We start from the raw sequence: 24,945 nt of genomic DNA on the forward strand, positions 1-24,945 counted from the left end.
AAAGGATGAACTGTGTATCTAAGCCTTATCTAAACCCCCTTGGTGGCTGGAATTGGGTCTGAAATCTTGTTAAGACACACCTTCTCTGGAGATTTTATGCCTTTTCTCATTTTAGTCAGGTCAGATGAGCCGAGAGCACAGTTTTTTGATTCAAAAGCACCAAGGGAAATGTGACTGAAATTGCAGAGGCAGCTTCCAGGATTGGGGAGCAGGGTTCAGATGTCAGGACCACTTCAAAGCCTATGGGACTATTTGGACCTAATTATTAGCAGATAGCAATATATAAAAATCATTTTGTAAGCTATAAAGTCAGTTATATGTACTTATAACAGAGAAAGCTACAGAGAGTAGCCAATGGCCAGATGAATGTCGCTTTTACAGAACAGAGAAGGGAATAAAAGAGATGGAAAGCAGTTTTTACTGGTTTGGGCTCAGAGAAAAAAAAAAGTGTATGTTTTGCAAAGTTGTGTGTTTTTGCATATATTTTTATTTCTAAATATCTTTAAATTGTTTTTGTTTTTATTTATTTTTGAGAGAGAGAGAGAGGGAGAGACAGAGCATGGGTGGGGGAGTGGCAGAGAGAGAGGGAAACACAGAATCTGAAACAGGCTCCAGGTTCTAAGCTGTCAGCACAGAGCCCATGCAGAGCTCGAACTCATGAACTGAGAGATCATGAGGAGAGCCAAAGACTGACGCTTAACCAACTGAGTGATCCAGGCACCCGATAAATATCTTTAAAAATAGGGGAATCTAGCATTGATTTTGTCAAAGCCAGAAGATATTTCCCTGGAATTCAAAAGTTCTGGGGCTGCTACAGTTACTTTTTTCAAGTTTATCTAGGAGGGCTTTCCACTATGAATGAGGGTGGGTAACATTCACTGTTATTATGTTGTCTCCGGTTAACAATTCAATGTGTGTGTGTTTTGTTTCCTATAGTGTTCATAAAATTTAGGGAGGGTGATCTTTTGATCTGTTTTATTATATTAAAATATACAGACTTCAGAAGTTTCCATAACTCAAATTTGAAATAATGACTCCTACACCCAATTTTAAGGTGTAAGTATGCCAACAGTAAAGTTTTATGTTTCGTTAAAAACAGTTTCAACAATTCTCACAAGTTTTCAATTCAACATTTTTTCTTGGATAATTATTTCCACCAAAAATCTCTGCTAAGTACTTTAGAGACACAAAGGTGATCAAGACATAAATCCTGCACCAAGAATATCAGAAAACAGTTATCTAGTCAATTGACAAATATTTATGAAGATTCTAACATTGTAAAACAACTAATATGACCCAGAGAGACAACGATGAACAAGATGGGCAAGTTACCTATTCTTACGGAGCTTACTTTCTAATGGATGGCTCAGATGAAAACATCATGATTATGCATAGCAGGGTATAACACATATTAGGTTGAGAAAGGATCATATCTTATCTCAAGGGAGTTACATGAAAAAAATTGTAAGATTAGTGCTGGGTCTTGAGGTATGGGTGGACTGTGGATGGGTTTAGAGAAGGGACAGTCTCCAGAAATAGCCATTGGCAGATATTGTAAAGTAAGTTAACATATTTTCTTTTTCGGTTGGAGAGAGAGCTTGAGTATCAGTAAGGTAAAGAGTTTAAGGAATTTGTATATAATTGTGTTGTTGGGAAATATTAAAATTCTGGGATGCAGGAAGTGCCCGGATCAGAGCTGAGCACTGGAAAGTTTCTAACGAAATCCTATAATCAAATTGTGACTGTTTTATGGATTTATTTCATGGTTTTTTTTTTTTCCATTCAGGGAAAGTAAATAATACATGGTCACTAATATCTCTGTAAAATGATAGTACTGCACCTGTAATAGATTAATCCAGAGTGTAGCCTGTCCATAGTTCTAACGAGCCTCCTAAGAAGACTACACCATAAGATACCTCAGAAATCAGTGAAATAAGCCTTTCCTTGTTGGTTTCTTTAAAATTGATGAACCTTTGGGGCGCCTGGGTGGCTCAGTCGGTTAAGCGTCCGACCAGCTCAGGTCACGATCTCGCGGTCCCTGAGTTCGAGCCCCGCGTCGGGCTCTGGGCTGATGGCTCAGAGCCTGGAACCTGCTTCAGATTCTGTGTCTCCCTCTCTCTCTGCCCCTCCCCCGTTCATGCTCTGTCTCTCTCTGTCTCAAAAATAAATAAACGTTAAAAAATTAAAAAAAATAATAAATCAATAAAATTGATGAATCTTTAATGAGAAGATGCTAATTTGAGGGAAAATTTATAATTTATTTAAATCAATTTATTAGTTACCAAAGAGTTTTAGAAGTATTTATCTAAATCTTTTCCATCTTTGGAAAGACTATAAAAACTATAAACTGAATTTGAGGTGAAATTATAGATTGTGAATCGAAAGCATCTAACAGTTTTAGCCCTAGAGAAATTGGTAAAGAAAAAAATGATTTGGCATGCATCTATGAATTCAACTAATCAATTAAACTAACTATAATTTGCAAATGTTTTCATGGATATTAATGGGTCAGATAATGTGCAGATTTGTGATCTTGAGGTTCACTCAAAACTATATGTATATTCCCTGAAAATTCATGATGTATGTTTTGATATTATTATCAGGAATCAACAAAGCTTGAATTCCCATGCTTACATATGCAAACCAGTAGGTAGAAGATGCTTGTGTGTGTCACAATATACAACTAAAATACATTTTTTTTTTGTATTTTAGTTACAAATCTTTTGTGAATTAACAATACCTTCAAATCTGAAATCGTATAGATTATAGCCTTTGGACACTGTGACATTGTTTATTGGCCATAAATTGGTACACTTGCAATAGACTCAGCTGAAAGATTGTGTAAAACCAGATGTTATTTACCCCTAAGTGTGCCCCTGAGTAAAACCAATCTAGTTAATCTAATATCAGAGACATAGATCTCTAAATATACAAGTAATAACTCCGGGGTTATACTGAAATGTTTCCTTACATTTGTTCCCACTATGTCCCTTATGGTTGTGGCAGCTTGAGACTTCAAGAAGAAAATTTGCTGTAGAGTTGAATTAACAGAGGTTCAAATCCTTATAACGGTTTGATCTTGTGCATGTTTCTGAATTTCTCTGAGCATTCTTGTCATTACTTTAAAAATTAAGGCTAAGATACCTATGGTAATTTTGAGGGTTAAGTGTTATAATAAGAAAAGAATAGTTTTCAGTTCCTTACAAGCTTGGTAGATGTTGGGCATTCCATTTTATAATTCCACTTCATGACAAGCTATCCCCACTCCATTAAGTGGACAGTCTTACTAAGAGAAAGGCTATTCTAATTTTTTTATCCAAGTTACTAGGACATATTAATTACTCAGAGTGTATACAGCAGTGTGTGTGTTTTCTTTTTCTAATTTTAATATGACATAAATATATATATTTTAAACTAAGCTCTTTGATATGATCTTGTTTGAAATTTAAATACTTAGAAGAACCATAATTTTGATGATTTTGACAGTACACGGATTGGTGTGTGGTGTTTAGAATAAGAACCTAGATATTTAAACTACCGCCGGATCATAAATTGAGGAAGTATGAGACATACAGCATATCTATGTTCTGTTAGACTTTTTAATATACACTGATTGCAAGCCAGATGCTATATAAACACAATATTACTTTACTCATTTAATCTGTGCAACCACTCTATGAAATAGGTATTATATCCTTTTGGCAAACAAATTTGTTGACATCCAGAGAACCTGAGTAACTTGTCTAAGGTTAAACAAATAGTAAGTAGTGATGTGAAGTCAAACAGATTGACCCAGTTTTACTTTTGGAGGATTAGCATAGGAATGCTTGAATGCAGAATACTCAAAAAAGATAATGGCCAGATTTTTGATTCATGTTAACTTGAAGCTCACATAGTCTGCATTATATAACACTTTTTATTTTTCAAACCACATATGATTCAAAATAATGTATTTCATGTGTGTTCATCTTTCTTACATTGCAAAGTACTCTGGATTTTATCCTTCTAATTTTATTTTCATAAGGAATACGGTTAGTGGTATCAGATATACATATAAATGACAACAATAAAACAAAAAATACCCACAGGATGTCACATACACTCACACAACAGCTCATAGGAAACAGCTCATATTTTTGTATGTGTACTTGCAGATAAATACATACACACAGATGCACACACACAAGTAGGTATGTTATTCATAAAAATAGAAGAATACCATAATAGTACTTTGCAACCTTTAATTCACATTAAATAATAGATAATGTATTATAAGCCTCTTTCCTTAACGAGGAATTTCCTTTCACAAAACAGCTTTGTTTTAATAATGGTGTAGTTTGTATATGGATGTTCTAGAACATACCTTACCCTTTTCTTGAGCATTTAGATTTAATGCTGCAGTGAACATGTTTTAATGAAATCTTTGTGAATATTCTAAATTATTTCACTAGCATACGTTTCTACAAGGAGAATAGTTAGGTTATGAGGTACACTAAGTTTTACAGCTTCTGATAGATATTGCCAAATTGCCCACCAGGAAGGTAGTGCTCTCTATAAGCGAATGTTTGGTAACTTTATTAATAATGGTTCATTGCCTTAAATAAAGATATTTAACATGTTAATTTAGTCCAAAATTCCTGAAGGGGGAAAAAAATAAAGGCATATAAGCGTTTTGGTGTGAAATTGCTCTGTGGGACCTTGAAAGTCATAAATGTACACACAACAGCCTTCAAATAGCTGGAGAAAATATTTCATTATAAACATTCACCATAGCATGCCCTAAAAGTTTGAGATTTGGTTAATCAGAAGAAATTTACATATTTTAATGAAATTAGCATATGGTTTTATCACCTTGAAATAAAAGAACTTTTTCCAATTCTTTTTATGAGAAAGTTGATGATGTGGATACGCTACTTAGTTTCCTTCGAAAAACAACATTTCCAAATAAGTGAAAATTGTTTTTCAGCAAAGAACCGCTTCCAAGTTGGTTAAAACTGGTTTGACATTCTACTTTAATCTTACATTAAATGCAGATGTGGAAAAATGTAATATATTTTTAATCTTTAGACATCCACATGCAATAGATTGTGTACTGTCATTCAGATAAAAATTTTAATTAATTATATATATGTGTGTATATGTATATATATGTGTGTGTATATATATATATTTATATTACATATATATATTTTTTTTTAAAGAGAGAGAGAGAGAGCGCATGAGTAGGGGAGAGGGGCAGAGAAACAGAGAGAGACCAAGAATCCTAAGCAGACTCCACACTCAGTGCAGAGCCTTATGCGGGGCTGGGTCCCCTGACCGTGGGATCAAGACCTGAGCCAAAATGGAAAGTCAGATGCTCAACTGACTGAACCACCCAGACACCCCCAAATTTAGTTATTTTAAAAATATGCTTTCTACTTATGGAAACAAATAAGTACTTAGAAGACAAAACACAAATCAATAAAGCTCACACAATCCAACATAAAATACAAATTTTAATGTAAATTATCATTGATAACCTTCGTTTATTTATGTGTCTATGTGTGAGAATGAAAACCTTAAAATTCATAGTCACCTCTATTTTATGAATTCATGAATACATGTGTTTGTAATGTTTCAGAACTATAGAATTTTCACAAGTTGTCTGTCCTTTTAGTTAGTCAAATGACAGAACCTAGTAATGAAATGACATTTGTGTTGGTTTGAAATCCACTGGTGGCTCTGTGAAATTGGTTTTGATTACTAGTACCAAGGTCTAATTCTTTGTAAAATATATATTTCCTTTAAAGATAACATCTAAAATTTAAATGTTAAAATAAAGGAGAAACATGGGAAAACAAGTTTAATAAATAATTTTCATTATAATGATAATCAATTTTCTAGTCAGTACCTTAATAAAGAACCATAAGGAAAGAGGATGCAAACACAGCTATAAAAATGGGCACAACATTATTAATATTCCTAAAGAATTGGCAAAGGTGTCGTTATTAGTTCAAACTTTGCATGTACTCTGGTAGTGCTTTGCATACAGAAAATAGATGTTACATAAAGCACACCTTGGGGGAGGCAGTAGACTTATCTTTTAATTCCTGTTGCAACTAAACATCAAACTCTATAAGCTTAGCAATCTATGAGTCACTCTAGTCTGGGTGATGCTTCCAGTAACAATTGCGCGATCTCAGTGTTTTTAAACAAACTAAGTTTATTTTTTTCCCTGCTACAAGTTCAAAGTGGGTCATCAAGATTTCTGCTCCACATCTTACTCAAATACTCAGTATTTTTTGTAAACTAAAGTTAGATCTAAAAAGTTGATTATATTCGGGTTTAATAGCTGAGCAAAAAAATATTTTGTAGGTGGTGTTATATAATTCCTGTTTCAGCATATCAGGAAGCACATGTGATTATCCTATTTTAGGTGATGCTAAGTTTGATCAGTAGGGTCAACAAAGAGAGTCTGACCTTGCTGTTTTTCCAAATGGATTTAGAGTCTACTGATGATTGTTGTCTGAATCAATTATATCATTTTGGTTTGTGAAATGGTAATTTTTCTAATTCTGTTATTCTATAATTATTGGCTGGAAGACTTCTATGGAGAAGGACTTCTCAACAACTAGGGCTCCCCCTGCCATATTTATTGAGATATAAAGGACACATAACATTGTGTAAGTTTAAGATGTACAGCATGATGACTGGATACATGTGTCCACATGAGTGGATAAAGAAGATGTGGCATATATACATACACACTTACATAGACACACAATGAGATATTTTTCAGCCATGAAAAAGAAGTAAATTGTGTGATTTGTGACAACATGGATGGACCTTGAGAGTATTATGCTAAGTGAAATAAGTCAGAGAAAGACAAATATGATACGATCTCACTTACATGTGGAATTAAAAAAAAGCCAGATTCAGACAGTACAATGGTGATTTCCAGGGGCTGGAAAATGGAGGAAAACAGGAGATGTTGATTAAATGGTACAAACTTGTAGCTATGAGGTGAATAAGTTTTGGGTATCTAATGTATAGCATGTTTACTATGGCTAACAATATCATATTGTATACTTGAAAGTTGCTAAGAAAGTAGATCTTAAATGTTCTCAACACACACACACACACATGCACACGTGCACACGCACCCACACACACAACACGTAATTATGTGAGGCGATGGAATTGTTACCTAACTAGGACTCTTTAATTACCAAGAAATTCACTCATACAGAGTCAAAGAAGGATGCTTCCTTAATAATTTCCTTTTTATTGTCCGTTTTCACAGTAAAGACTTGGTGCCCTAGTTACCTCTAATGGCACTAATTTTTGTTTGTGTATTTGTACTTTGCAGAAGATCAGAGGAGAGAGAAAGGAAGAAGAAAACACATTAATGAACAAGGCTATTTATGTAGATTTTGGATTTTTTATTTCTTCACTTAGTATAGACTTTATAGCATTCTAATACTGATTTCATTTTAACTTTAAGAAGTTTTCTGTACATATTTAATAAAGAGAGATTTCTACTGACATAGATTTTAATAACAAAAGATGTTGAGTATCTGGTAATTAATTTGATTCAGGACCCAATTTAAAAAAAAAATCAGTAGTTGAGGATTAAGCTAGCCTAACAACTAGAAATGCATGTTGTTATAGATCAATGAATGAAAATAATATATTAAAGAATAAGCCATATTTCTAATCTATTCATTACTATAAAATCAAATTAACACTCAAAATGAATAGTTAGTCCAAAATCTGTCTTGCATGAACCTACAGAACAGATGTACAGATTCAGAAGCTGATATATATTTCAAGATTGTGCATTCTGGAGAGTCTATCTGGACTCTGTAGGTGTTATTTCAATATGTTTGAAAATTAATGTATAATACATTTTAAGATATAAAATTAAACTGGTTTCCATGTTTGATCTACTCCATCTCTTTGATGTAAATTAACATTCATCTGTATGGATTTGCAAGAATCAGAAGTAACAATCCTGACCACCTGTCACGTAGCACATAGCTTTTAAACCAAAGCAATCTCTTTTCAGAATGAATGCCATATTTGTCAGTCTAACATGAAGATAGAGGGGTTTTGGGCAAATTGTTTTTCTATTCCCAAACACTTGCTTTCACTTTCTATATACTATCATTGTATCTTGCTTTTTACCTCTGCTGTGTAGCCACTAAAGAGAAAATTAATGTCATGTGCAAAAGTGGACCTTTCCATCATTTCCCTCTCATAGCTCAATTTAGACGTTTCTCTAGAATTGAGGTGTGGACATTCAAATGGAATCTGGCCACTTATTATTTACCACATTAAATATTTAATGTTATCATGCCTCCGATTTGCATTTGAGTTGGGTGTAAGTGGTGAACCTGAGTAAGGGCAGGAAATAATACGGATTTTATTGCTGTCATCACCTGGGCTTGCATCACAGATGGGAATCATGGGAAGCCGACAGATGTTAAGATTCTTTGTATTATCTAATAAGCAGGATATATCCAAGGCATGACTGTATCTTTGCTCCTTCATTTTTTAAAGGAATTTCCCTATTTTCTGCACTTCTGAACAAAAAAGAAAATTAAACACGCTAATGAGTATATTAAACATTACAGATGTAAAGTCTGTGACTATAGCCAAAGTTTCCTCAATAGGACTACTCTAGGGCTAAGAGATCTTGAGAACATGGATTTCACCACTGAAATCTCTGGCAGCAGTTTGGATTGTAAATGAAGTGGCATCAATATTTGGTTCATTTATTTAATTACCAAATACTTGGTATAATTTAGATAAATAAATGTAAATGCAGTATTGATTGTTGACTTAATAATTACGATACGTCCTGAGACAAGCCTTCAAATATGTAGAAGGGCAATGTTCAATACATGATTTCTTCCATTTTCTGCCCACATTCTAGGGTAGCCGACTTTATATCCAGCCACCATAACTTCTTCAATAATTGGTATGTGTGAAGCCTATCTATCTCTTCCCAGCCAAAACCCTCTGCACTCCACATTATGCAGCCCTCCAAACTATGGGGCTCAGGGAATTCCCCCTCAGGGAATTTCAAGTTGATAAGGAATCAGTAAGGGCTTTGATAAATAAATACGTAACATGAAACCTAGTACATAGTAGATGCCAAAATATATTTGTTGAATTTGTTGTTGAGGGATATGTACTCTGGCCAAGCAGATATAGCCTTTTAGAGTTAATCACCTTGTAAGAACTGCAAGATTTCAAGAAGCCTACCTTTCAGCATTTTTGGTATCTTTGTCTTCAGTAAGATACCAGATAATAGCATGAAATCTGGAGAGTTTGCTGATGATATTGCCTTCTTGATAGTGGAGCTGTTTACAATTCCATTTGGAGTTTAAATGTAGCTCAAAAATAATTACAGAGCTCATACATCAGAGGATGTAAATAGATAAAGCAGCTTTTTTACATGTCCCAAATATAAACTACAGGATCCTTGGCCTTTGAGGCAAAGCATGGCTTTGGATAATAGGAATAGGACTACTACCTACCACACTGGGCGTGGTCTGGTAGTTGCATAACAATGCCTTTATTCCCTGCATACTGAAACTTAGATCTTGCATTTCTTGCTTCTTGTCAGGCCCACATTTACATTCTCTAAGAAGGCTTTAGCAATCCAAAAAAAGTCAGTGCTCATATTTTAGCTAAATAAGTTCTGAGCAGTACTTTTAAACTTAGCAATTACATTATTCATTACTCAACAGTGCATTCGTGTGTCAGGAGTGGTGTCTAGTAATGAATTTATTTATGGCATGAAAGTAAGCCAAAATACGAACACTTTGGTCTATATTGAAAAGAGATTTTTTTTATCAGAAAATTCAGAAGCAATTCAATGAACACCTACAGGTTTTTTTTCCCCAAGAACTTAAATTTAGTATTGTATACATCTTCCACATAGATCGTATGAGAATCAATTTTTACCTACAATCAGAATTACAAAGTGCCTTTCAGAACTCAACATATCCTAAACTACAGGAGTATCTCTCTACTCCTTCATGATTAGAACATTTCTTTCATAGTGCTAGTTCATGTTCCACATATAAATATTAATCTCATTATTTTATTTTGAAGTCAAACATATTATTTAACCCCAATATTTTGAATACCGTAACCAAAAGTCACTTTCTATAGGGATCCTCTAGCCACTAACATGAGTTAAGGATTCAATGCCTAAGAGAGATTTTCTTTTCTTACTTTAAAGTAACAAAAGAGGGGATACCTGGGTGGCTCAGTGGGTTGGGCATCCGAATTCAGCTCAGGTCATGACCTCACAGTTTGTGGGTTGTAGTGCTGCATAGGGCTCTGTGCTGACAGCTCAGGGCCTGGAGCCTGCTTCTGATTCTGTGTCTCCCTCTCTCTCTGCCCCTCCCCCTGCTTGCATTTTCTCTCTCTCTCTCTCTCAAAAATAAATAAACGTTAAAAAACTTTCAAGTAACAAAAGAGAAATAAAATAAAAAGAATGATAGCCAAAGCTCTAAATATATATATATATTTATGTGTATATTTATCTTTATATTTATATTATTTATATTTATATTTTAGAGTGTTATGCTAAATGAAATAAGTCATAGAGAGAAAGACAGATACCATATGTTTTCATTCTTATGTGGATCCTGAGAACCATGGGGGAGGGGCAGGAAAAAAAAATTAAAGGTTAGAGAGGGAGGGAGCCAAAACATAAGAGACTCTTAAGAACTGTGAACAAACTGAGGGTTGATGAGGGGTGGGAGGGAGGGGAGGGGGTAATGGGTATTGGGGAGGGCACCTGTTGGAATGAGCACTGGGTGTTGTATGGAAACCAATTTGACAATAAATTTCATATTAAAAAAAAAAGAATGATAGCCAAAGCTCTAAATATATATATTTATGTTTATATTTTATTTATATTTATAACTGGTTTTAGATTGAGTTTGGCAATGAATCCATGAATTCAGAATATTTCTATATCAAAGTATTCATATTAATTTTGCTTATATCTTATTATACAAATTTTTTATATTTATAAATATGTGATAATACGTGATCATATAAATCAGATGTTCGTCTAGTTTATGTCCACATTTTTCTCATTATAATTCCGACCAGTCACCTGTAGGAATGAGCCACTAAAATCATGTTTATTCTATAAGACACTACCCCTCCCTGTTCACAGCTGGTTAAAGTTAAAGGAGAGCATACACTGATTTAAGACTAGGTAGTTACATTACTCTTTTGAAGATTTGAAGTTGCATCTCAGAGACATTTGTTAGCCTGTCCCAAGTTGTTGAACTGGAAAGTGACAAAAAAAAAATCATAAAACAATAAACCTGATTATTATTTTCAGTGTGCAATGCAAAGCAGAAATAGCTAATGAGGGGATATGGGAATGGAAAGACACCAAGATGTTGCACAGTGAGACTGAGATTCACAATGTAGCCACCTTGGTTCCAAAGGCTTTCAGATTTGTTTCTATACCTGAGCAGCATGGCTCACAGGTAAGGAAATACCTCTCATGTAATAAACTCAATTTCATGGAAGCACGTTTTAGAGGATTTCGATCCTATGCAACCAAAAAAGTGTTTTCTTAGAAATGCATATTCACTAACTGTTTGCATATATACTAGATCCTAGGCTAAAATTTCAGAGAAAAAAATGTGACAAGACAGCCCCACTGATGCTCTAGTGTTATCCCATTTAGAGAAGGAGGAAGCCAATGAGAGAGGGGGTGCCTAGGTGGTTCAGTTGGTTAAGTATCCAACTCTTGATTTCAGCTTAGGTCATGATCTCACAGTTTGTGAGTTTGAGCCCTGCATGAGGCTCTTTGCTGACAGTGTGGAGCCTGCTTGGGATTCCTGATCTCCCTCTCTCTATGCCCCTCCCTCACTCACACTATCCCTCTCTCTCCCTCTCTCTCTCTCTCTCTCTCTCTCAAAATAAATACACACACTCTCTCTCTCTCTCTCACGCACAAAATAAAGAAACTTAAAAAAAAGGAAGCCAATGAGAAATGAAAGTGAGTGTGAATAGTAAATAGTTGCATCACAGTCTATTAAGCACTGGAGTAACAGTAAATGTTACACTTTATAAGTGAGGACAGAATTTGAGACATTGGGATGTACCTCACAACTTTTAAGTCTTGGATAAATAGGAAATCCCTAGGCAGAGAAAGGGGAGAAGGAGTTTCCAAGTAGCAGGGGGGATAGCATTTAAGAAGATACAGAAGTGGGCAAGAGGTTGGAATGCCTATTGGGACATAAGGTTGAAAAGATAGAGTGATGTCAGAATGTAAAGGCCTTGAATTGTATCCTAATGTATTTGGCCTGTATCCGTAGGCCGTAGGTAGTGTGATCATATGCTCCGGTTTGTCAGGAACTGTTTTAATTTATACTTGCCGTATATATATATGGCATATATAATTATATATGATATAATTATTAATAGCACCCTCTTTTTCATTCTCAAAAGTGTCACAGTTTATGCAATGTAGTATTTGGTCATTATTCCTGTAGGGAGCTATTAAAAGAGTTTTGGCTGGAAAATAACATGAGTAAATTTTTCGTTTTACAGCTACCAGTCTTGGAATTGTGTAGAGCTCCAAATGAAGGACTGGTCTAGTCAAATCCAGACCTTATGGCCCGTTTTCCTAAATAAAGTTTTATTGAAACAGCCATTCCCAAATTTTACTTGCTCTCTATGGCTGTTTTCATGGCTCGATTATACAGTTGAATGATTGTGATAGAGATCATTTGGTCTGCAAAGGTGAAAAAAAGTTACTGTCTGGCTTTTTACAGAAAATTTTGCTGGCCCTCACTGTAGAGCAACAATGAAGAAGGTAAAACCAGTGTAGGAGGATTTGATTGAATCATAAGGTTTTTTTGTTTAATGTATGAGAGTATATGTCTTTTTCATTTCCAGTAATATTTGAGTATTGGTACCAAGTGGCAGATCTATTAATATACAGACATTTGAATAGTGATATTTTGTTTTGAGGTGTTTTTCATATGGGCAGAGATGTTTTACTAGGGGCCTTAGCAAAACCCTACAAAGGTGCTTAAACTCTTATATCTAGAATCAAAAAGATATTTTAAGGTCGTTTTATTCCAAAGTTTCTTGTCCAGTAAGAACATCCCAATTGCCATTAAAAGTCCAAAATAAATAAACCTCAAATGAAAGTAATTACAGAGAAGGTCACACAAAATGAGTATAAACAGTTCAGGCTGAAATGACCTCAATGGCACAAACCATAAGAAGAGTAATTAACAGCCCCACGCTTACCTCTTTTTCTTGGAATGAAGAGCATGTGGCAGTTGTGATTGGTTTTCTTTGCTCTGATCCAAAGCACCAAAAACCCAATACATCTTGTTCTTAAACACTTTGCAAAGAAAAAGCATTTGTGTTTGAGTTGCCACTGGCCTCGGAACTGAGTGAGACATGTGTCCAGGATTGTTGTTATATAAGATATATAATAAAGAGGACTGAATTTAGTAAGATTATAAAGCAGAGAGAACAATACTTCCTTACATTCACAAGAGCCTTATAAATATTACGAAGCACTAACATAATATTTTATTTTTCGTTCTCCCAAACCATGTAGTATAATATGTACTGGACAAGATTCTGTGTATCAAGAGGTTATAATATTATTTGCAGATAGAAAGACTGAGTCTCAGAAGGGTGGTATGAATTTTCTAAGTCCTTGTAACTGGAGCAAGCTGAAGTTCTCAGGCTTTTGGAATTCAAGAATATTGCTTATTTTCTGGCCCTTGTGCAAGGACATCCCATTATCTTACTTTTTGTCTTTTCCTTAATACTTGTGATATAATACAGGCATTTTGATCTAGAGCTAGAAATAAATTATATACTTTATTTGAATTAATATCTAAGTAAAGCCATAATTTCTGCCAATTATGAATGTAGATAATAAACCATAGTCAGATTGGTGGTTCCTGTGACTTTTTCATTAAAAACATCAGTTTTAATATCCCATTAGAATGGTGTCAGATACCACAAAATATCATTTATACTCATCACTACTTTGAAATCATTATAGTTATTAGATTTTCTGCTAGATGTGGTTATTTAATGCATTAATAAAGATGCGCATATATTCTTATGTCAACAAAATTTTAACATATTGATGATGGTTTAATAATATATAATTTATGTTCTCCATAATGCTATGTGTTGGATTTTTAAAATTTAAAAACATTAACCTGAGGGGCCCCTGGGTGGCTTAGTTGGTTAAACCTCTGACTCTCGATTGAGGCTCAGGTCATGATCTCACAGTATGTGAGTTCAAGCCCCATGTAGGGCTGACAGTGCAGAGCCGACTTGAGATTCTCTCTCTCTGTCTCTCTGCCCCTCCCCTGCTCTCTCTCCCACTCTCAAAATAAGTGAATAAACTTAAAAAATAAATAAATAAAAACATTAACCTGAGAAGGGACACATAAGTGTCAGCAAGGGAACCATGGCATAAGAAATCAAACTCCTCCCAGGGTCCACAATATCTATTCAGTTAGCTATTACTATATAATTAATCACCCCAGAATTTAATACCTAAAAACAATGACAGCTGTCAGTAGTCTTTCTCATGCTTCTTGAGTTTGACTGGGATTCATCTTGGTTGTAATAACACCGGGACTGTCATGTTGTTATGTCCAGATGCTGGCTGGAGCTGGACTCATCTCGTCTTCCCCATTCTCAGATTTGACAGTTGATGTTGGCAGTTGGCTAGAATTTAAGCTGGGCTTGTTGGCAGTTACACCCACAGGAGGTATTTGGTTTTCTCAAAGTAGGGTACCTGATTCCAAGAATGAGCATCCCAAGAGATCCAGACAGAAGCCATATTGTCTTTAGGATCTAGACTTAGAAGTTACCTTATATCACTTCCTCCATAGTTATGATTTTGTGCAGATAGGAGTTTGTGCAGACCAGGAAAATTACACAGACCCCAGCTGTCTAAAAGATGAGTGATAATATCACATCATATGTGCATTTGGAATAAGATGTATTTGAGTGGCCTCCGAGAAAAATACAATCTACCATAATGTTCCAAGGTTTTCCATGCTTCTGAATCTTTCACATGGTATATATTATTTAAATTTGCTTGCATTATTTCTTTAATTTTTTACTCCTGTTTTTCCTTTAAACCCAAAGGAAAGCAGGAATTCTGCAAACCTTTCATAAACAATTCCTGCCCCAACAATTTCTTTGTGCCTTTGTGTGCATATGTGTGTGTTACTGTATTAGCTTGAACTTTTCTCTATTTGGGAGTTCACTTAATAAATTCTAGGGCTTATTTGTTAATAGCTCTTTCCTCTTTTTTGTGAGTTTTTTAAGGACAGGTTCAGAGATTTTACTTATTTCCCCTACATGTCTACTTACTAATTATGCATTAATATGCAACTAATGCTTGTGAAATAAATGCTCTTTCAAATTCATCCTGTTGCTGCCTATTAGAATAAGTCAGCTGCCATCAAAAGAGTTAATGTCCACTGTATTGAAAGATGTGAGACTCACATCTAGTTATAGGGTAGCAACAGCTTCATTAGCTGGTTCCTTCCACAGCTGAAAAATAAGTTCAAGGAGACATCGTACCCCAGCCTAACCAAATGGCATTGCGATTCTTACAGACTTTGTGAATAACCTCACCCCTGCCTCTAAACCAAAGGCAGAGTCACCACAAAACATTGCTGAAAACCTGAGAACATAATTTCTCCAAAAGAGATCAAAGTGGTTAGATAAAGCAGATGAAATACTGAGCCATAAATTAAGGGATCAATTGTATGAGATTATTTTAAAATACAAGTACTTAAGATGTGTGACTTTCTGACACAGCATCAAATGACATGTTAAAAGAGACCAAAAGTTCATGAGATATTTCATTTTAAATCCCAGTAAAGCAAGAAAAATTAACCTTGGAGAGGACCAAACCTATTCATATTAATGTTAAAAAAAATGTATCATCTCCAAGACTCCTATGAAGCATGAACTCTGGCTGTTACACAAGCTTAATTTGTTTGCTTATTTGTTTGTTTTCTACAAGATGAAAAAGGTAGACAAGCTCACTGAAAAAATTATAGGAAATCCACAGCATTTGCTATGTTTAGTAATAAGAATTAAAAAGAAACCTCTGTCATGAAGAGATTCAGACAGAGGTAGACTATTTTCTAGGTTTTACGACTATGAGTCGATGTGATGTGCAACAAGCATCTGTTTCTATGTAACCGTGATGGATCTCTCAATTGAGAAAGACATATTCACAAAATTGGCAGAGGCACACCGGGGTGGCTCAGTTGGTTGGGTGTCAGATTTTGGCTCAGGTCATGATCTCACAGTTCATGGGTTCCAACCCCACATTGGACTCTGTGCTGACAGCTCAGAGCCTGGAGCCTGCTTTGGATTCTGTGTCTCCCTTTCTGTCCTTCCTCTGCTCATTCAATCTCTCTCTCTCTCTCTCTCTCTCTCTCTCTCTCTCTCTTTATCCCTCCCTCCCTCTCAAAAATAAATAAACATTGAAAAAAATTTAATTTTTTTACGTTTATTTATTTTTTGAGAGAGATAGAGAGACACAGCACAAGGTGGGGAGGGGCAGAGAGAGAAGGAGACACAGAATCTGAAGCAGGCTCCAGGCTCTGAGCTGTCAGCACAGAGCCCCACTCAGGGCTCGAACTCACAAACTGTGGATCATGACCTGAGCCGAAGTCAGTTGCTTAACCGACTGAGCCACCCAGGCACCTCCCCAAAAAAAGAATTTTAAAAACAAAGTTTGCAGAGAAGATCAGCTTGGAAAGAGAAGTTGTTTGTTTGTTTTTTTAATGTTTATTTTTAAGACAGAGAGAGACAGAGTATGAGCGGAGGAGGGCCAGAGAGAGAGGGAGAGAGACAGACAGAGAGAAAGAGAAAGAGAGAGACAGAATCTGAAGCAGGCTCCAGGCTCTGAGCTGTCAACCCATAGCCTGACATGGGGTTCGAACCCATGAACTGTGAGATCATGACCTCAGCCAAAATCTGGCTCCCAACCAACCATGAGATCATGACCTGAGCTGAAGTTGGACGCTCAACCAGTGACTGAGCCACGCATGTGCCCTGAAAGAGAAGTTTGAGTTAAACTCACTGTCAGTGAATAACAACAGATTGTCTGTGAGACTGAGATGTGCTACTCTACCTACCATCCTAGAGGAAACGCCAGTGCATGTAGCTCTCTTATTTAATTAACCAAATGAGGGGTTTTTTCCCCATCAAATGAGGGTTCCTAGAAGTAATATTTATTTGTGCTAAAAAGATGATCACAATGTGCAGTTTACTCTATTACTTGGAGATTTTTGAATATTGTCTCAATGTTCCCAACACATTGGAAGTATGAATGGATATCAAAATGACCTCATTTGTAAGCCTAGTAAGAAATGATGTATTGGCTTTATTTTCTTTGGAATTAGACTGATAGAGGTGGAAACACTTTTGAACAAAATATATCATCCTGAAAATATTTCTTTTGTGTAGATATTTGTCCTAGTTCTGAGAAATTTTAGTAGCTTTTTTATCATTTATTTTAATTATTGTGAACTTAAAACCAAAAAAAAAGTAAAAAGAAATCATTTTATAATCTGTCATTTTATACTAACAAGACAATCTTGATTGTATTAGTTATTAGGCTTAATGTAAGAGGAGTTTTTAACTGGTTACCTTTTGTAGAAATAGGAGTCAGATGACTTCTCATTGTTATTTATTTAATATACAAGTGAGTTCTGAGAGTAACTGACCCATCCTTTTGCCCTCGGTTTCTCTATTCACTGAGTGCCCACTGAGAACAGCATCTCCCTCCAGGTTCTCTTACCAGTCTGTGCCCCAAGCCTCTCTCCAGATATAGTGCCATCTGCTGGAAGAAACAGATACTCTGGCTCCATTGCAAACCCAGTGAATCTCAGTCTCTAGAGATGAGATCTGTGCATTGATACTTTACAAAGGCTTCCCAAATGATTCTAATGTGCAGCCAGGTCACAACACCCTAGAAAGCATACACTGGCCTCTTTACTTCCAAATTTTAGCACTTCCTCTACAATTCTAGCATTTGGGGGTAGATGCTCTTCTGATGAAAAAGGGGAAAATGATGTGAAAGACATTTTCCAAATATGGGAGGCATGATGTGACATTGTAGCTGAGGAAATAATCCCTGAGTTTCATTCTTCCTAACGTAGGGAATATGTGCTCTCATTTTTCATGACCCATTTAAACAGGGCAGCTCACAGGGGCTAAATGTGGTCTAGGTAGGCAGAGAATAATCTTTCCCTGATGAAAGTAATGAATGGTGAGTTGAGAAGCATTATTGGAAATGCATCACAATCTTACATATTTGTTTAAATGGAGCTATGGTCAAAATCCATGTACAAAGGAAACCCCTGTGCAGTTTGATTCTGAGCTATGAGATTTATTTTGTATTTTAGGTGTGGGGCTGTGACAATAAAACCCCAGTGCAATAAATAAATCTTTATCAACTTATACAGAGCTATCAGGAGATACTTCTTATTTCCCTGGAAAGAGCCATGTTCTCATATTGTACATTTTCTCTCTGCTTTAACTTCCTGATCTTGAATCTAATAATGACCAACTGGCTTTTCTGATACCTTGTGATAGTCCTTCTGGAAGGAATTTAAATAGCATGCTAAACAGTAATTCTTATAGACAACACATTCTTCTCTGTCATGTCAGTGGTGCAAAAACTGGTTATTGCAATCTAGTTTTCACAAATATTCTGTTTCATGATGGGCAATTTATTGCCTTGGATTCTTACCACAAGGAACACGAAATGTGAAATGTTTATTAGAAATGCATAACTCTAAATGAGACTTCAATAGATGCAAAAAAAGTTAAAAGGATTTAGTATTACATTCTCCTTTCTGCTGTATAGGAAATAAATGAGGCACAGATTTAAAAATAAAATTAAGTAAGAGCATGAGCCAATAATATTGTCTTAATTGTTCAGTTCATGCTGTGTAGGTGAGCAGTAATAAATCAATGTATTGGAAAGTGAGAAAGTCACCCACAATATTGGGGGAAAACTCAGTAATATTTTTAAAAATTCCTGTTTGACTTGTTACATATAGAAGAAAAAAAACATGTTTCTGTTTTAAAAAGCAGCTATGCTTGGTTTCTCCAAAGTATACCAGAGGCTTTATTCCTTGCAGTAACGTTCTTTCTTATGTGCAATGGTAGAGGAGGGAACATAGTTCATTTGCAAGTTGCGGGTATAGCTACGTTGTTCTGTAACTCAGAACCATCTCTAAGCTTCTAAACCTACCAGCTGAGAGATTCCATCTGGTGGTAGAAAGATTTTGGATACAGAATGTGTGAAGATCCAGATACTAAGCTATTGTTCCAAGCTAATATACAAAGTGCTAGCCAACATGACTCACTGCTCTAGCAAGTTGCATGCCTGAGTTCATGTAATTAGCATAACAGCAGGTTATGGTGGTTCTTTATTATTATTTTTATTATTTCCATTTGGTAGAGGTAGAAACTGAGGCTTATTTGGCGTGAGTGACTTTTTCAAAGACACACTGCTATTGGAGTAGAATTTGAACACAGATCTTTCTAATCCTAAACATGGGTATTTCACTAGACTTCTAAACTGTTAATTGCTTTCAATCCCAATACTGTATGTTCTAGAGAATAACCTTGAGATATTTTCCTTCAGCATCATTATCATAAATTGTAAGTTTAACTTACAGTGAATAAAAACCAGATGTAAAGATGGATTTTGTTTAAAATTGGGGATTCTAGTTTTAGTTTTTATCTAGTAGACTGAAATTTCTGGTAGACTGAAAACACTAATAAAAGTGTTGTGATTCTGACATTCAAAGTAAGATGCTCAGAGAAATCAAAGTGAGATATGTAAACTGAATGTTTGTATGTATGCATTCATACAACATACAGCAAATGGGTTTTAGCTTTTTCACTGTTCATATAGACAGCTAGAATATAAACTTTATGACTTAGTATATGGGCCTCCCTTGATTTGTAGCATGTCATCAAAGCCCACACAGTAGCTGGCATTTTGTATAGTTTCAGAATATATTTTAGGGTATAAATGTATATGATTTACCAGATCTGGCATAGGTATAGGTATACACTAAAATATTGAAGTGGTGGTCTATGAGAGAAACCATTTAAATAGCAGGAGTCCACTATTATTCCCACAACAAGGGAGAGGGTATAGAAAAATGTTTAGAATGTAATTGATGCTCAAATAATAATCAGAATAGTATAAAATTATTGCCAACATGGAACAATTATCTTTTTTTAATTTCTTTTTTACATTTATTTATTTTTGAGAGACAGAGAGAGACAGAGTGTGAGCCGGGGAGGGGCAGAGACAGAGGGAGACACAGAATCCGAAGCAGGCTCCAGGCTCCAAGGTGTCAGCACAGAGCCCGATGCGGGGCTTGAACCCACAAACTGTGAGATCATGACCTGAGCCAAAGTCGGACGCTTAACCGAATGAGCCACCCAGGTGCCCCAGAACAATTATCTTTGATTCTATAAGTGGACCAATCATGAACTTACAGACTTTTCTTCCAACCAGGGAATTAAATAGTTTGTGCTAGAATATATATTTAAGATTCTTAGATAAGCAGGAAAAGAAAATGTCTATTGTGCTTTTGTAACTTTCAGCCAGTGGTACATATGCCACAGATATAGCATTCTTTACACCACGACATGACATCCACGTATCACCGATCCACTTACTACATAGCACGCTCAAAATGGTAGCCATCTCTGGTTAGGGCTCTTGATTGTCAAGTTCTAGTGAAAACCTAATGAGAGATAAGATTTGGAATTATTCTGAAAGCTATAAAATACTATAGAGCTATTATATTTTTATATAACTTTAGCATTCTCTACCTGCCTTATTGTTTTCTTTTTATTTGGTGTTATGCACATTTAAAAATGGGAGATCCTTGAGGATGAGACTTTGTCCTGTTTTTCATTAAACAGTGCCTGGTACATGATAGGGCTTCAATAATAATAGCAGTAGATGCCATTCTTGAAAGCTGATAAGGATTTCAATGCACAATTCATGAATTCGTGATTAATTTGTTTTACCTTTTCATTTTCTTGAAAAAATTGGGTTGTATTTGTTTCAGGTAGTCCCACCATGTGCTCAGAGTAAATTTTTTTAAACTTCTTTCCATCTCAGTTTCCTTAATTCATAAGTGGGGATAGTCCACACTCCCCACAGGTTTGTTTTCATAGCTGAAATGAGATAATGTGTTTGAAAATGATCTTAAGCTCTCAAGAGTCCATCAAATATTTTTATTGACACCAGTAAGCTAAAGTTATATAAGGGACCAAACAAATATCTTGTTTCTGCAACCAAAATACTTTCTTAGAGAAGAACAGAAAGTTATTTTCTTCTCTATCACTTCTATAAGTCCATATAGGGAGAAGGAGACAATATGGCCCAGAAAAGCATAGTCTCTTAGATATCATTATGAGTATTATGAAATATAGTTTTGATTTTTGTCTTTAAAAATCCATAGAAGTAATAATTTCTAGACTTTTTAATTGCAACTTTTAATATATATTATTAAGCATAAAAGTAATCTCAAGAGATGATGTATTAATATTTCAAGTGCTGACTAGGCATGGGAAGTAGGCAGTCCACTTTTCCTTGAAACTTGGTTGTTGTGGGTAGTTCTCTGAGGTTGGAAAATAGAAACAAATGGGAAGAAATTCTGCTCTAGAGTGTTGATTTGGATTCAGGGCTGCAGAACTAAATCATTTAAAGCTTATAATGAAAATCACCATCTGAGTTTTTATGCTGACTCATCTTAAAATGGTGTGTTAACAATGTGGGCATCACAGGGGTTTTTGCCATAAAAAGAGGACAGAAAGGACCCTCCAACTGCTTCCTGTGAAGGTAAACTTCTCATCTTCTGACTTCTCTATTCCACCAACCTGGTCAGAGTGAAATTTTCAAAGTTGAAGCCTGAGCCCAGTGACCACAGTGATTAAAGTCAACTTCTCTGTTGCTTTCCTAGAGTTATTGTACTAAGCAGTATCTTATCTTGGTGGGTCTTTATTTACTCCTCTGCCCCACCCCCATAATCTTCATAAACATCCCCCAGTCACCCAAGTACACCCATAGTTAAAGTTAAAACAGTGTGCTTGCAATGCACATGCTCTCAGGATAAGCCTCCTAGGCTTCCTTAAATCCAGTTGACTATTCCCAAGTGCTTCCATGAAAATATTCTGGAGCTTTCCATAGATCTCTCCTTTCTGGACTTTGAAAAATGCCAAAAGATGTGTTATTTCATGAGCTAGCATGAGATTCTCTCACTGGATCATACAAAATGTCAAAGTCATGTGGATTTTCCCAAACCATCTCCCTGGTGCATTGCCAAAGTGACATTATCTAATGAGCATGCTGGCTGGGGGGAGGTGAGCTGAGGTGTGCATCAGGTGCACTTGTCATAGATGCAGACCTCTGAAAGGCTGGCTTTCAAGTCTGACTTGCAAATTGGATATGCCCTTCACTTTGGATTAGCCTCCAATTTAAATTCAACTGTTGTCATTTCTGCCTTAGCATTGTATGCAGTCTGATGGAAGGCCTTGAATAAAATCTGAATCCCAGAAAATCTTCTCTCTTAACGTAATGCTAGGAAGCAACTTTGGTAAGGTAAAACGAAATACACAGCAAATGCATTGCCTTACCAATAGAACCTGCCTTTTCTTTTCCAAAATTGATGTATTTGTACCATTGAGCGGCCTATAAGAACAAGAAATAATTAATAAGAAAACTAATAAGAAAACTGAACATGTCCTTTAACTTCTAGAAGAGTAATGGTGATACTAATAATTATAGAAGATAAACGTTCTCATAAGTTTCTTATTCAACCCTCACTATCACACCCAGAGACAATACTATTGCAAGTTTATAGGTGAGGAAATGATGCCTTGTAGAGATCAACTAACTTGTCCAAAGTCTCATCAGAGGGCTAGTGAGAAGTAGGTCAAAGTCCCATTTTCTTATTCTACAGTCTCATCTATCTGTCTTACTAAATTGCAGACATGTATAGAATATAGTGACTAAAATGGCTATAAGTTATTCAATACTTACAATGTCAAAAAAGCAGCACTGTGTTTGCGAACAAGGCAAATATAATCTCCAGCCTTAACCTAGCTGAAAAACAAAACAAAACAAGTGATTAAAGTACCATTTAAGTTTTGGAAGGGAATAGATAGGGCATTCTGACATCATATAGCAGGAGAATCCAATATGCTCTGTGAGGAAATATGTTCAGTCAAGACTGAAAATTGAATAGAAGAATTTGGCCAATGAAGATGGGGATAGGGAATGTGAGGTGAGGTGGAGGAAGTCTGAGTAAAACGAATGACAAAGTATTGGTTTTGAGAAAACACACAAGTTACCACAGAAAATTAAAGGTAGTTTGTTAGACTACAGAGTGCGTAACGGGGATGGAATACAGAGCTTCAGAAGGACGCAGTGGTCATACTGTAGAGTGTTTATAGGATTATTATTGTGCTAAATGCTGTGCTAAAAACCATGATTTTTCTGGCCTTTACAACAATGGTACAAGTTAGGTAACATCACACTGAAAGGATTCAGAGCAAGTTTCCCCAAAGCGTGTCCCTTTGGCATGTGGACTATTTTGAGCCAAAGGCAGTAGAGACCCTATGAAGTCAAAAGAAACTTTTCTCATTCCTACCTAAAAGAATCTAAGTTGTGGTGCTTTCCCAGAATAAGAGTTATTACTAGAAATAAATTTTATCTAAGACTCCTCTGTATGGCAGGGAAAACATCTACTTTTCTTCTTACTGCCCTGTGAAATGTCCTCTTTCCCTTTTAATGTCCCCGGTGTCTATCCTATTTCTTATTTTAGGATGCTGTATACACCTCATTTTACTTCCTGTCTTTGAGCCTCTCATGAATATTGGATTTATTGATCTCCTCTCAATCTGTCTCAAATCATTTTAATTCTTAGACCAGCCAGAAGAACCTTTGAATGATGTAAAAAAAAAAAAATTTTCCTCCCCCCAGCAACACCATTTTACCACTAGAGAGGCTGGAGCTCACAGAATTAAGGTAGTCACAACACTTTTGTCTTGATCCAAAGCTCTGGACCATGATGGTATCCCACACTGTTGGCATACCGTTTCACTTAGATCTACCAATGGACAGGGATGAGGAGTCAAATTGTCTTCCTGTTTGATCTTTACTACAAATATGAAAGATGACCCCAAACACAAGTCTAGTCAATTCATTCTGTGATGACAAGTGGGATCATGCAGTTTTAATTATAGCATAATTGAAAATGTACATGATTTTAGTGAAACTTCTCAACCAAGGACATCATTAACATTTAATGCTTTACCCACATTTATCCAACTTTGTAGATTTGACATTTTATACTTTGCTGACCTTTTTGAGTTGTTAAAAGGAAATATCCTTTTTGTATTCCCTTCACTCTGTTAGAGGAAAAGAAAGCCAACTGTATTAGTATTTATAGAAAAAAATGAAGGGAAAAAAGATAAAGACCACATTTCTTACTACTTTTTTTTTTTTTTTTTTTTTTTTTTGCTTTAAAGTAGAATTATCCTGGGCTTTCAACCAGAGACTTTGGGTTGCTCTGTTAGTGATCTGTCTGTTCTATATAAAGATCAGACCATATGCATCTGTCCAAATTGGCAAGGATTCATTTGTAGTCCTTGCCTTTTATACTTTTATTTGTTGCTTATTGCTACAGTCTCACACAGAAAATTTAATAGAATAAATCTCCATATTTCATCCAATAGATTAAAATAACCACAATTTTTCCAAAAACATATAATGTAATTACCTTATGGTCTAGATAGTTCTCACATCTCTGGAAAAGTGCTCATGTCCCTAATCATGTATTTTAGATTAACCCT

At 35.6% G+C, this 24,945-nt stretch overlaps 1 protein-coding gene across 7 annotated transcripts in view; it reads left to right on the forward strand.

Annotated features, from left to right (window-relative positions):
- The window catches only part of LRRC4C (leucine rich repeat containing 4C), a 1,189,416-nt gene that overhangs the window by 521,718 nt on the left and 642,753 nt on the right, over positions 1 to 24,945 (forward strand). The gene's annotated exons all lie outside the window — the stretch shown is intronic.

The sequence above is a fragment of the Acinonyx jubatus genome, chromosome D1 (genome assembly GCF_027475565.1).
Source record: "Acinonyx jubatus isolate Ajub_Pintada_27869175 chromosome D1, VMU_Ajub_asm_v1.0, whole genome shotgun sequence".
NCBI classification, from domain to species: Eukaryota; Metazoa; Chordata; class Mammalia; order Carnivora; family Felidae; genus Acinonyx; species Acinonyx jubatus.